Source organism: Pelophylax lessonae (genome assembly GCF_965119305.1).
Source record: "Pelophylax lessonae genome assembly, chromosome: 6".
NCBI classification, from domain to species: Eukaryota; Metazoa; Chordata; class Amphibia; order Anura; family Ranidae; genus Pelophylax; species Pelophylax lessonae.
Window position 1 is genome coordinate 194,899,873 of NC_138773.1, and position 9,745 is coordinate 194,909,617.

At 48.2% G+C, this 9,745-nt stretch overlaps 1 pseudogene across 1 annotated transcript; it reads left to right on the plus strand.

Moving 5' to 3' along the window:
* Positions 1–345: 345 nt before the first annotated feature.
* On the plus strand, positions 346–1,182 carry LOC309559090 (acyl-CoA-binding domain-containing protein 6-like; annotated as a pseudogene). The gene has a single exon. The product of its transcript is annotated as an acyl-CoA-binding domain-containing protein 6-like (transcript).
* Positions 1,183–9,745: the final 8,563 nt, after the last annotated feature.

The window sequence follows — 9,745 nt, forward strand, 5'->3', positions numbered from 1 at the left end:
AATGTATGTGAACTAAAAATACATGATTTGACATTCAAAGTACTAGCTTTTTTACATAGTTGCATTTTTTGTCTTTGTCTCTGAATAATGCGTTTGGTATACATGTTTGTCCTATCAGCATTAGTTTCCCCCAATGTCAGGTTGTAATTTAAGATTGACCATAAATTACATTTCTTCTCCCTCTACTGGCCTTTGTGAGGATGCCCACCTTTTACTCCTGTCTCCTCTAGCTTTGACAGCATTAAATGTAATCCATATAGAAGTCTTTTAGTTTTAGATTGGACATGGTGATTGTCTTGTGTGTGGAGGATATGTTAACACATAAAATAGAGACCAGGGAGACACGCCCAGAGCCTGGCCCATGTGGCCAACCACAGAGGAACTCCTCTACCTGTATGCCAGATACAAGCAGGTAAAAGTTGGAAAGTGCAATACTTCGAAGCCAGGCTTCTTTGATTATAAAGGCAAACACAAATGGGAGGCATGGAAGTCATTGGGTGAATACAGTCAGCAGCAGGCAATGCTTGATTATATAGAGACTACAAAAAAGCTTGATCCAGACTGGAGCCCAAAGTCCTATGAGGATTCTGTTGAAGAGCACAAGGCCGGCTTTGGTGGACGAGTGGTCAGCTGCCTTTACCAGGCACAGGAAAAACTTAGGATAAAGATAAAGGTATCTTTGACTACTGCCGGGAGAATGACGTCTCGCATATATCACAGGCCCTGGCTACAGAGGCAATTGATGTGAATGTGGCAGATGTAAAGGGTCGCTGCCTTCTCCACTGGGCTTGTGACAGAGGACACACAAAGCTAGTGTCTAAACTTCTCTTCCATAATGTTCACAAAAACATGTAGGATTAAGAAGGGCAGACACATCTGCATTATGCTGCTTGTGAGTTTGCTGAAATAGTGGACCTTCTTCTGGATCATGATGCTGACCCCTCTCTTGTGGACAATGATGGATTTCAGCCTCAGCAAACCAATTTCAGATATGCTAAAGCAACATGCCACATTTGGGGAACATGACAAGCCCCCAAGCCTTGAAGTTTCAAAATAAAGGTGACATGAAAGTTAATGCTCTACCCTAGTTTCTAGTGTGTTGTTTTTGTTGCTTAGTATGAACCATATGTGTCTGACCTGTCAATGGTCTCCATTCATATTTTGTGTGTATTACTTTTATACATTCAGAATCAAATTATGAATAGTGTTGAGCGAACACGGACTGTATTATTCGCGTTCGTACTGAATAATTGGATTTTTTTTACCCGAACACAGACACGGACACTTTACTGTATATTCGGGTAAAAATCCGTGTTTGGTCGTTTTATTTCCGGGTTTTGCATGCTTTGGCGCGCTTTTCATGGCAGGCTTTCAACAGCCAATCAACAAGCGTTTAACTGGTGTGCCTAAGCCATCCCAGCCATGCCTGCAAATGTATCAGTAGCTGTGATTGGCCGTCTGAAGCATGTGACCAAGTCTTTATAAGTTCGAGGCAGCGCTGCAGCGGCGTCATTCTGCTGCTTAGATCAGGGAGAGAGCACACATCAACGTGCTGGCTGCTTATTAGGGACAGACAGGCAGGAAAAAAACATTTGTGTCCGGATAGAATTGAGGGACAGGTCGGAGTGTTTTAGGCAGGGCGAGTTGTAGGCATTTTAGGGAGAGGCTGCTGCTGATTTTTAGGGAAATTGTGTTCTACAAACTACAATCGATATCGCTGTGTGGGGTGGGGTCTGCACTTAGTCCTGATCTACGATCTCTTATCAATCCTGTTAGGGATAGAGTCTGCTGAATTTTAGGGAAAGTGTGTTCTACAAACTACAATCGATATTGCTGTGTGGTGTGGGATAGGAGATAGGCAGGTGTCAGTGATCCACATCCATTTTGCTGTGTGTGGGCTGCAGTGAACAATCTTTTTGGGCTGCAGTGAACACAATCTTGGTGCAGTGAACACAATCTTTTTTGGGTGCAGTGAACGAAATCCTTGTGGGGTGCAGTGAACACAATCTTTGTGGGGTGCAGTGAACACAATCTTTTTGGGGTGCAGTGAACAAAATCCTTTTGGGGTGCAGTGAACACAATCTTTGTGGGGTGCAGTGAACACAATCTTTGTGGGGTGCAGTGAACAAAATCCTTTTGGGGTGCAGTGAACACAATCTTTGTGGGGTGCAGTGAACACAATCTTTTTGGGGTGCAGTGAACACAATCTTTGTGAGGTACAGTGAACAAAATCCTTTTGGGGTGCAGTGAACACAATCTTTTTTGGGTGCAGTGAACACAATCTTTGTGGGGTACAGTGAACACAATCTTTGTGGGGTGCAGTGAACAAAATCCTTTTGGGGTGCAGTGAACACAATCTTTGTGGGGTGCAGTAAACAAAATCCTTTTGGGGTGCAGTGAACACAATCTTTGTGGGGTGCAGTGAACACAATCTTTTTTGGGTGCAGTGAACACAATCTTTGTGGGGTACAGTGAACACAATCTTTGTGGGGTGCAGTGAACACAATCTTTGTGGGGTGCAGTGAACACAATCTTTTTGGAGTGCAGTGAACGAAATCCTTTTGGGGTGCAGTGAACACAATCTTTGTGGGGTGCAGTGAACACAATCTTTTTGGAGTGCAGTGAACGAAATCCTTTTGGGGTGCAGTGAACACAATCTTTGTGGGGTGCAGTGAACACAATCTTTTTGGGGTGCAGTGAACAAAATCCTTTTGGGGTGCAGTGAACACAATCTTTGTGGGGTACAGTGAACACAATCTCATACTTCTGAAGATTTGAGGGTGCTGCCTGTTCCATACTCCTCCTACTCCTCATCCATCCTTTTAGGGGTACAAACAATAGTAATTGGGGCCTAGTGTGGTTGTGTACGTGTGAGATACATACACTTTTTTGATCATATTTCCTATTCCGCTATTCGAATAAAAACCTTTGGGGATCAATTAAATTGCGGGATAGTCTGTGTCGGTACGTGTGAGATCAACCTTTCCAAGTTTTTGGGGTTCATCTCATACTTCTGAAGATTTGAGGGTGCTGCCTGTTCCATACTCCTCCTACTCCTCATCCATCCTTTTAGGGGTACAAACAATAGTAATTGGGGCCTAGTGTGGTTGTGTACGTGTGAGATACATACACTTTTTTTGATCATATTTCCTATTCCTCTATTCAATAAAAACCTTTGGGGATCAATTAAATTGCGGGATAGTCTGTGTCGGTACGTGTGAGATCAACCTTTCCAAGTTTTTGGGGTTCATCTCATACTTCTGAAGATTTGAGGGTGCTGCCTGTTCCATACTCCTCCTACTCCTCATCCATCCTTTTAGGGGTACAAACAATAGTAATTGGGGCCTAGTGTGGTTGTGTACGTGTGAGATACATACACTTTTTTTGATCATATTTCCTATTCCGCTATTCAATAAAAACCTTTGGGGATCAATTAAATTGCGGGATAGTCTGTGTCGGTACGTGTGAGATACACCTTTCCAATTTTTGGGGCGCATCTCATACTCTCTCCTCCTACTCCTCTTCCTCATCCTGCCTTTAGGGTACAAAAAATTGTAATCGGCGGGGCCTAGTCTGTGTTTGTACGTGTGAGATACACCGTATTATAAAATTTTTCCTATTCTGCTATTCAATAGACACCCTTTTGGAGTGTAAAAAATTAAATTACGGCATAGTCTGTATCGGTACGTGTGAGATACACCTTTTAAATTTGTTTGGCGCATCTCCTTCCCCCGCCAAGGATTGCAGGGCGCTTCAGTTTGCCTCCTGTTCCCAACTCCTCCTACTCCTCTTCCTCATCCTGCCTTTAGGGTACAAAAAATTGTAATCGGGGCCTAGTCTGTGTTTGTACGTGTGAGATACACCGTATTATAAAATTTTTCCTATTCCGCTATTCAATATACACCCTTTTGGAGTGTAAAAAATTAAATTACGGCATAGTCTGTATCTGTACGTGTGAGATACACCTTTTAAATTAGTTTGGCGCATCTCCTTCCCCCGCCAAGGATTGCAGGGTGCTTCAGTTTGCCTCCTGTTCCCAACTCCTCCTACTCCTCTTCCTCATCCTCCCTTTAGGGTAGAAAAAAATTTAATCGGGCCTAGTCTGTGTTTGTACGTGTGAGATACACAGTTTTTTTATCCTATTCCGCTATTCAATATACACCCTTTTGGTGTAAACAACATTAAATTGCGGCATAGTTTGCATATTTGACTGTGAGATACACCCGTGCGATACTGTTGTTGTTTTGTTCCGCTATTCAATAAACACCTTTCTAGGGCAAGATCTTAAATTACAGAAATATGAGGAGACCGTCAAATAAGGGCCGTGGCCTGGGTCGTGGTGCTGCTGGTAGAGCTCCTGTTGCAAGGAGAGGACGTGGTCAATCTGTGCCAGCTACACGCACAAGTCAAACACCTTCCTCAAGTGTGAGTAGGTGACAGAACCTGCATCAGTATTTGGTAGGGCATCATACGCCTCTAGAAGTGATGAGGCCAGAACAAGTGGAGGCGATAGTAGATTGGTTTGCTGCTGACAGTGCCTCCAGTTCCTTCACATTGTCTCCCACCCAGTCTACTGCAGAAAGGTCAGAGTTGGCACCTGCAGCCAATGTCCAACCGTCTTTCACCTCACCCCCTTGCAAATCAGGCAAGCAGTCTGAGCCCCAAGCCATACAGCAGTCTCTTCTTCTTTTTGAGGACTCTGTCAGCAGGGTTTCCCAGGGCCATCCACCTAGCCCTGCCCCAGAAGTGGAAGAGATTGAGTGCAGCAATGCCCAACCACTTATTTCTCAAGATGAGTACATGCAAGGACCATCGCAGCACGTCTCCAATGATGACGAAACGCAGGTGCCAACTGCTGCGGCGTTCAGCATTGTGGAGACCGACAAGGAGGGCAGGGGTGAAGACTGGGTGGAAGATGATGTGGAGGACGATGAGGTCCTCGACCCCACATGGAATGAATGTCATGCAGGTGACCTGAGTAGTTTGGAGGAAGAGGCGGTGGTCGCACAGAGCCACCAGCACAGCAGAAGAGGGAGCAGGGTGCAGAAGCGGAGCGGCCGTGCCCTAGACCCTACGCCTGCTACTGCCCAACGCAGCAAGGGAACGAGCGCACCAAAGTCAGCTCAAAGGAGTTCTCTAGCGTGGAAGTTCTTTAGAAAATGTGCTGATGACAGGACACGAATGGTTTGCACCCTGCGCAATCAGAGCCTGAAGGGAGGCATAAACCTTCTCAACCTGAGCACAACCTGCATGATCAGGCATCTAAGTGCAAAGCACGAGCTGCAGTGGAGTACACACCTTCAAAACCAAGAAACGTCTCTGGCTCATCCTGCTTCCTCTTCTGCTGCAGTCTCGGCCGCTCCAGCCACATCTGTAGTGATACCGGCACCTGCCACCCCGCAAACAGACGATCTGTCAGCAACACCACCATCTGGGTCACCAACAACCATCTCCACAATGTCCCGTGGAAGCGTTCAGCTTTCCATCTCCCAAACACTTGAGAGGAAGAGGAAGTACCCCCCTACCCACCCGCGATCCCTGGCCCTGAATGCCAGCATTTCAAAATTATTGGCCTTTGAAATGCTGTCATTCCGTCTGGTGGAGACGCACAGTTTTAAAAACCTTATGTCGGTGGCTGTCCCACAGTACGTCGTGCCCAGCCGCCACTACTTTTCCAGGCAAGCCATCCCTTCCCTGCACAACCAAGTGGGGGAAAAAATCAGGTGTGCACTGCGCAACGCCATCTGTGCCAAGGTCCACCTAACTACCGATACGTGGACCAGTAAGCACGGTCAGGGGCGTTATATCTCCCTAACGGCACACTGGGTAAATGCAGTGGCGGATGGGCCTGAGGCGGATAGCAATTTGGCGCATGTCCTTCCACCACCGAGGATTGCAGGGCGCTTCAGTTTGCCTCCTGTTCCTAAATCCTCCTACTCCGCTTCCTCATCCTCTACCGCCTCCTCATCCGGACAGAGTAACACCTTCACCACCAACTTCAGCACGGCCAGGGGTAAACGACAGCAGGCAGTTTTACAACTTGCCTGTTTGGGGGACAAACCACACACCGCGCAGGAGTTGTGGAGGAGCATGGAACAGCAGACAAATGAGTGGTTGCTGCCAGCGAGCCTCAAGCCCGGCCTGGTGGTGTGCGATAACGGGCGAAATCTCATAGCAGCTCTGGGCCTAGCCGGTTTGACGCACATCCCTTGCCTGGCGCATGTGCTGAATTTGGTGGTGCAGAGGTTCCTTAAAAACTACCCCGATATGTCAGAGCTGCTGCAGAAAGTGCGGGCCGTCTGTGCGCACTTTCGGCGTTCTCACCCTGCTGCTGCTCGCCTGTCAGCGCTGCAGCGTAACTTCGGCCTTCCCGCTCACCGCCTCATAGGTGACGTGCCCACAAGGTGGAACTCCACCTTGCACATGCTGCAAATACTGTGCGAGCAGCAGCAGGCCATAGTGGAGTCTCAGCTGCAGCACGCACGCGTGAGTCGCTCTGCGGAACAGCACCACTTCACCACCAATAACTGGGCCTCCATGCGAGACCTGTGTGCCTTGTTGCGCTGTTTTGAGTACTCCACCAACATGGCCAGTGGCGATGACGCCGTTCTCAGCTTAACTATCCCACTTCTATGCCTCCTTGAAAAAACAATTCGGGCGATGATGGAAGAGGATGTGGCACAGGATGAGGAGGAGGAGGAGGATGAAGAGGTAACATTTCCAAGGCTTTCAGGGCAGTCATTCGCAAGGGGCTCCGAGGGTGGGTTCCTGCACACACAAATGCCAGGGACACAATTGTCCAGCAGGGGCACAGTTCTGGAGGATGAGGAGGAGCTGGAGGAGGAGATGGAACCATGTTCACAGCAGGATGGCACCCAGGCCAGCTCATGGCTATCACTGGTGTGTGGCTGGGGTGATACAGAGGACACGGACGATACACCTCCCACAGAGGACAGCCTTTCGTTGCCTCTGGGCAGCCTGGCACACATGAGCGATTACATGCTGCAGTGTCTCCACAACGACCGCCGAGTTGCCCACATTCTAACTTGTGCTGATTACTGGGTGGCCACGCTGCTGGATCCCCGTTACAAGGACAACGTACCGTCCTTAATTCACTCACTGGAGCGCGATCGCAAGATGCGCGAGTACAAGCGCACGCTGGTAGACGCCATGCTGCTGGCATTCCCATCTGACAGCGGGGCCACAGTGGAAGCACAAGGCAGAGGAGGAGGAGGAGGAGGTCGCCAACGCAACCAGGGCACCGCCAGCACCTCAGAAGGCAGGGTTAGCATGGCCGAAATGTGGAAAAGCTTTGTCAGCACGCCACAACAAACAGCAGCACCAGCAGCTCAGATGGAACGTCTTAGCAGGAGGCAGCATTTTACCAACATGGTGGAGCAGTATGTGTGCACACGCCTACATGTAGTGAATGAGGGGTCTGCCCCCTTCAACTTCTGGGTCTCCAAATTGGGCACATGGCCTGAGCTTGCCCTTTACGCCTTGGAGGTGCTGGCGTGCCCTGCAGCCAGTGTATTATCTGAACGGGTATTTAGCACGGCTGGGGGCGTTATAACAGACAAGCGCAGCCGCCTGTCCAGAGACAATGTGGACAAGCTCACGTTCATTAAAATGAACCAGGCATGGATCCCACGGGACTTTTCCGTACCTTGTGCAGAATAGCAATGGATACCGACCTTACCCACCCATTGTTCCATTTTTGCTCTTTCTCACTCTTTTGGGGTGTACCCTCATTTAAAATTTGTGAAAAGAAGCAGTGTTGGCTACCTTGTCCTCCTCCTCAGGGCCAGATTAACGTAGGGGCTATTGGAGCTTTTATATAGGCCCCGGGTTGGCCATATTCACTGTTACCGCTCTTCTGTCACTTGTAAACACAGAAGTCTGGCTTCTATGCTCGCTTCCCCAGGCAGCACCCTCAGAACCTCCCCACACAGCGCGAAGGCCGGACAAGGAGGGACAGTTGACGATGCATGGATGTGTTTATGGGCTTCAGAGACAGCATCCCATGTTGAATTAGGCATGCATGGCTGCACCCTTCCTCCTCTGGGTGCATGCCAAGGCACGGCCCTTAAGGCCCTTCAAAATCCTCACTACCAAGCCCATGATGCTCTTAATCCGGCCCTGGTCCTCCTCCACCGCCGCTTCCACCTACACCGCCCATAGGTGTGCGCAGCCTATTGCATTAGGGTGTGCACCCCAAAGTTTAAATACACATGCATGTGTTTGCCTACATGTACATGGCCCCGATACATTACTCTCCCTGCTGGCAAAGAGAAATAGAGCAGAGCAGGTCCGAGGGAGATCTTTCCCATCTCCTCACTGGTAAACAGAGTGATAATGCTATGTGCCCTAGGTGATTAGGGTGTGCCCAGGCACACCCGGCACACCCTGTGCGCACGCCTATGACACCGCCACATCCACCACCACCTCAACCTCCCTCCTACTCCATATGGGCCTCGTCCTTCAGAGATGAAGAACATTGTTTTATTTTTCTGTTTTTTTTTTGTTGTTTTAAGTTATTTCCCTATCCACATTTGTTTGCAGAGCACTTGCCATGCTCTTAATTACGTTTTGCTGCCATTTGCAGCACTCTAGCCCTTTCCTTTGCTGTTTTAGAGCCATTTTAGTGCCTGAAAGTTCGGGTCCCCATTGACTTCAATGGGGTTCGGTGTCCGGCAAAAGTCAGGGACACGGACCCGGACTTTTTTTTAAAGTTCGGCCGAACCCGTCGAACACGGACATCCAGGTGTCCGCTCAACTCTAATTATGAATAAATAAAGGAAGTGTCTTCAAAGCCAAAAAAAAAAAAAAAGAGATCAGGATACTGTGGTATTGGTGACTTATACCCAATGAATACATTGAGATACATTTCATCTTTACCCTATAGACCTTCAAGCGGGACTCCATCAAAAAGGATCCACTTTAGGGAATGGTCCCCTGCTCCTCTTGCACAATTGCCACTTTGGAGGAGTGGTGGGGGGGGGGCTGGGGGTTGGGAGCAGGTACCCTATTTTGACAGGTAGTTGCTGCCACTTCTGCTGCGGTGCTCGACAATGGACGCTCTCCTCCCTCCGCAGTCTTCTTGGATACTGACGGGTCCCAAAAGACTGCATCCACCAATCCAGGATGCGTCGTGCGACTCGCGTATGCGCAGTGGGCACCTGGGTGTGAATCTGCAAGCTGTCACAGCCGGGTGCCCATAGTGAAGATGCTGGCGCCGTCAAGGGAGAACAGAGGATATAGACGGTTGGGGTGAGCTCACCGCTGGACTGTGGTACAGGTAAGTGGCTGTTTTTTTTTTTAAAGTCAGCAGCTACACTTTTTGTAGCTGCTGACTTTTATTTTTTTTTATAGCTGGCTGGAGCTCCTCTTTCAGGTCCATGTAGAGGAATTAACTTTACACTTTATAGGCAGACATTCAGATTCTGAAGTAATTAACTATTAGCTTTTTGCCAATGGATGTTGGCCGAGTGTTATGGAAGTAGTCACACAACAATACACAGTACTATGATGGTATGTGTAGTCTATGGTATCTCTTTCTATTCCCATTGCAGCATGATTCTATATAGTAAGGTTTTGAACATAAATATACTATTGGAGCTGTGAAGCCTCCATATGAGTGCTGAAGTCTGTAAAAGATTTTTGTAAAACCAGCTTCTTTTTTAAATTTATGCTAGTCAGGCTGTTTATATGGCCATGTGATCTTGATTATACATCATACATTCAT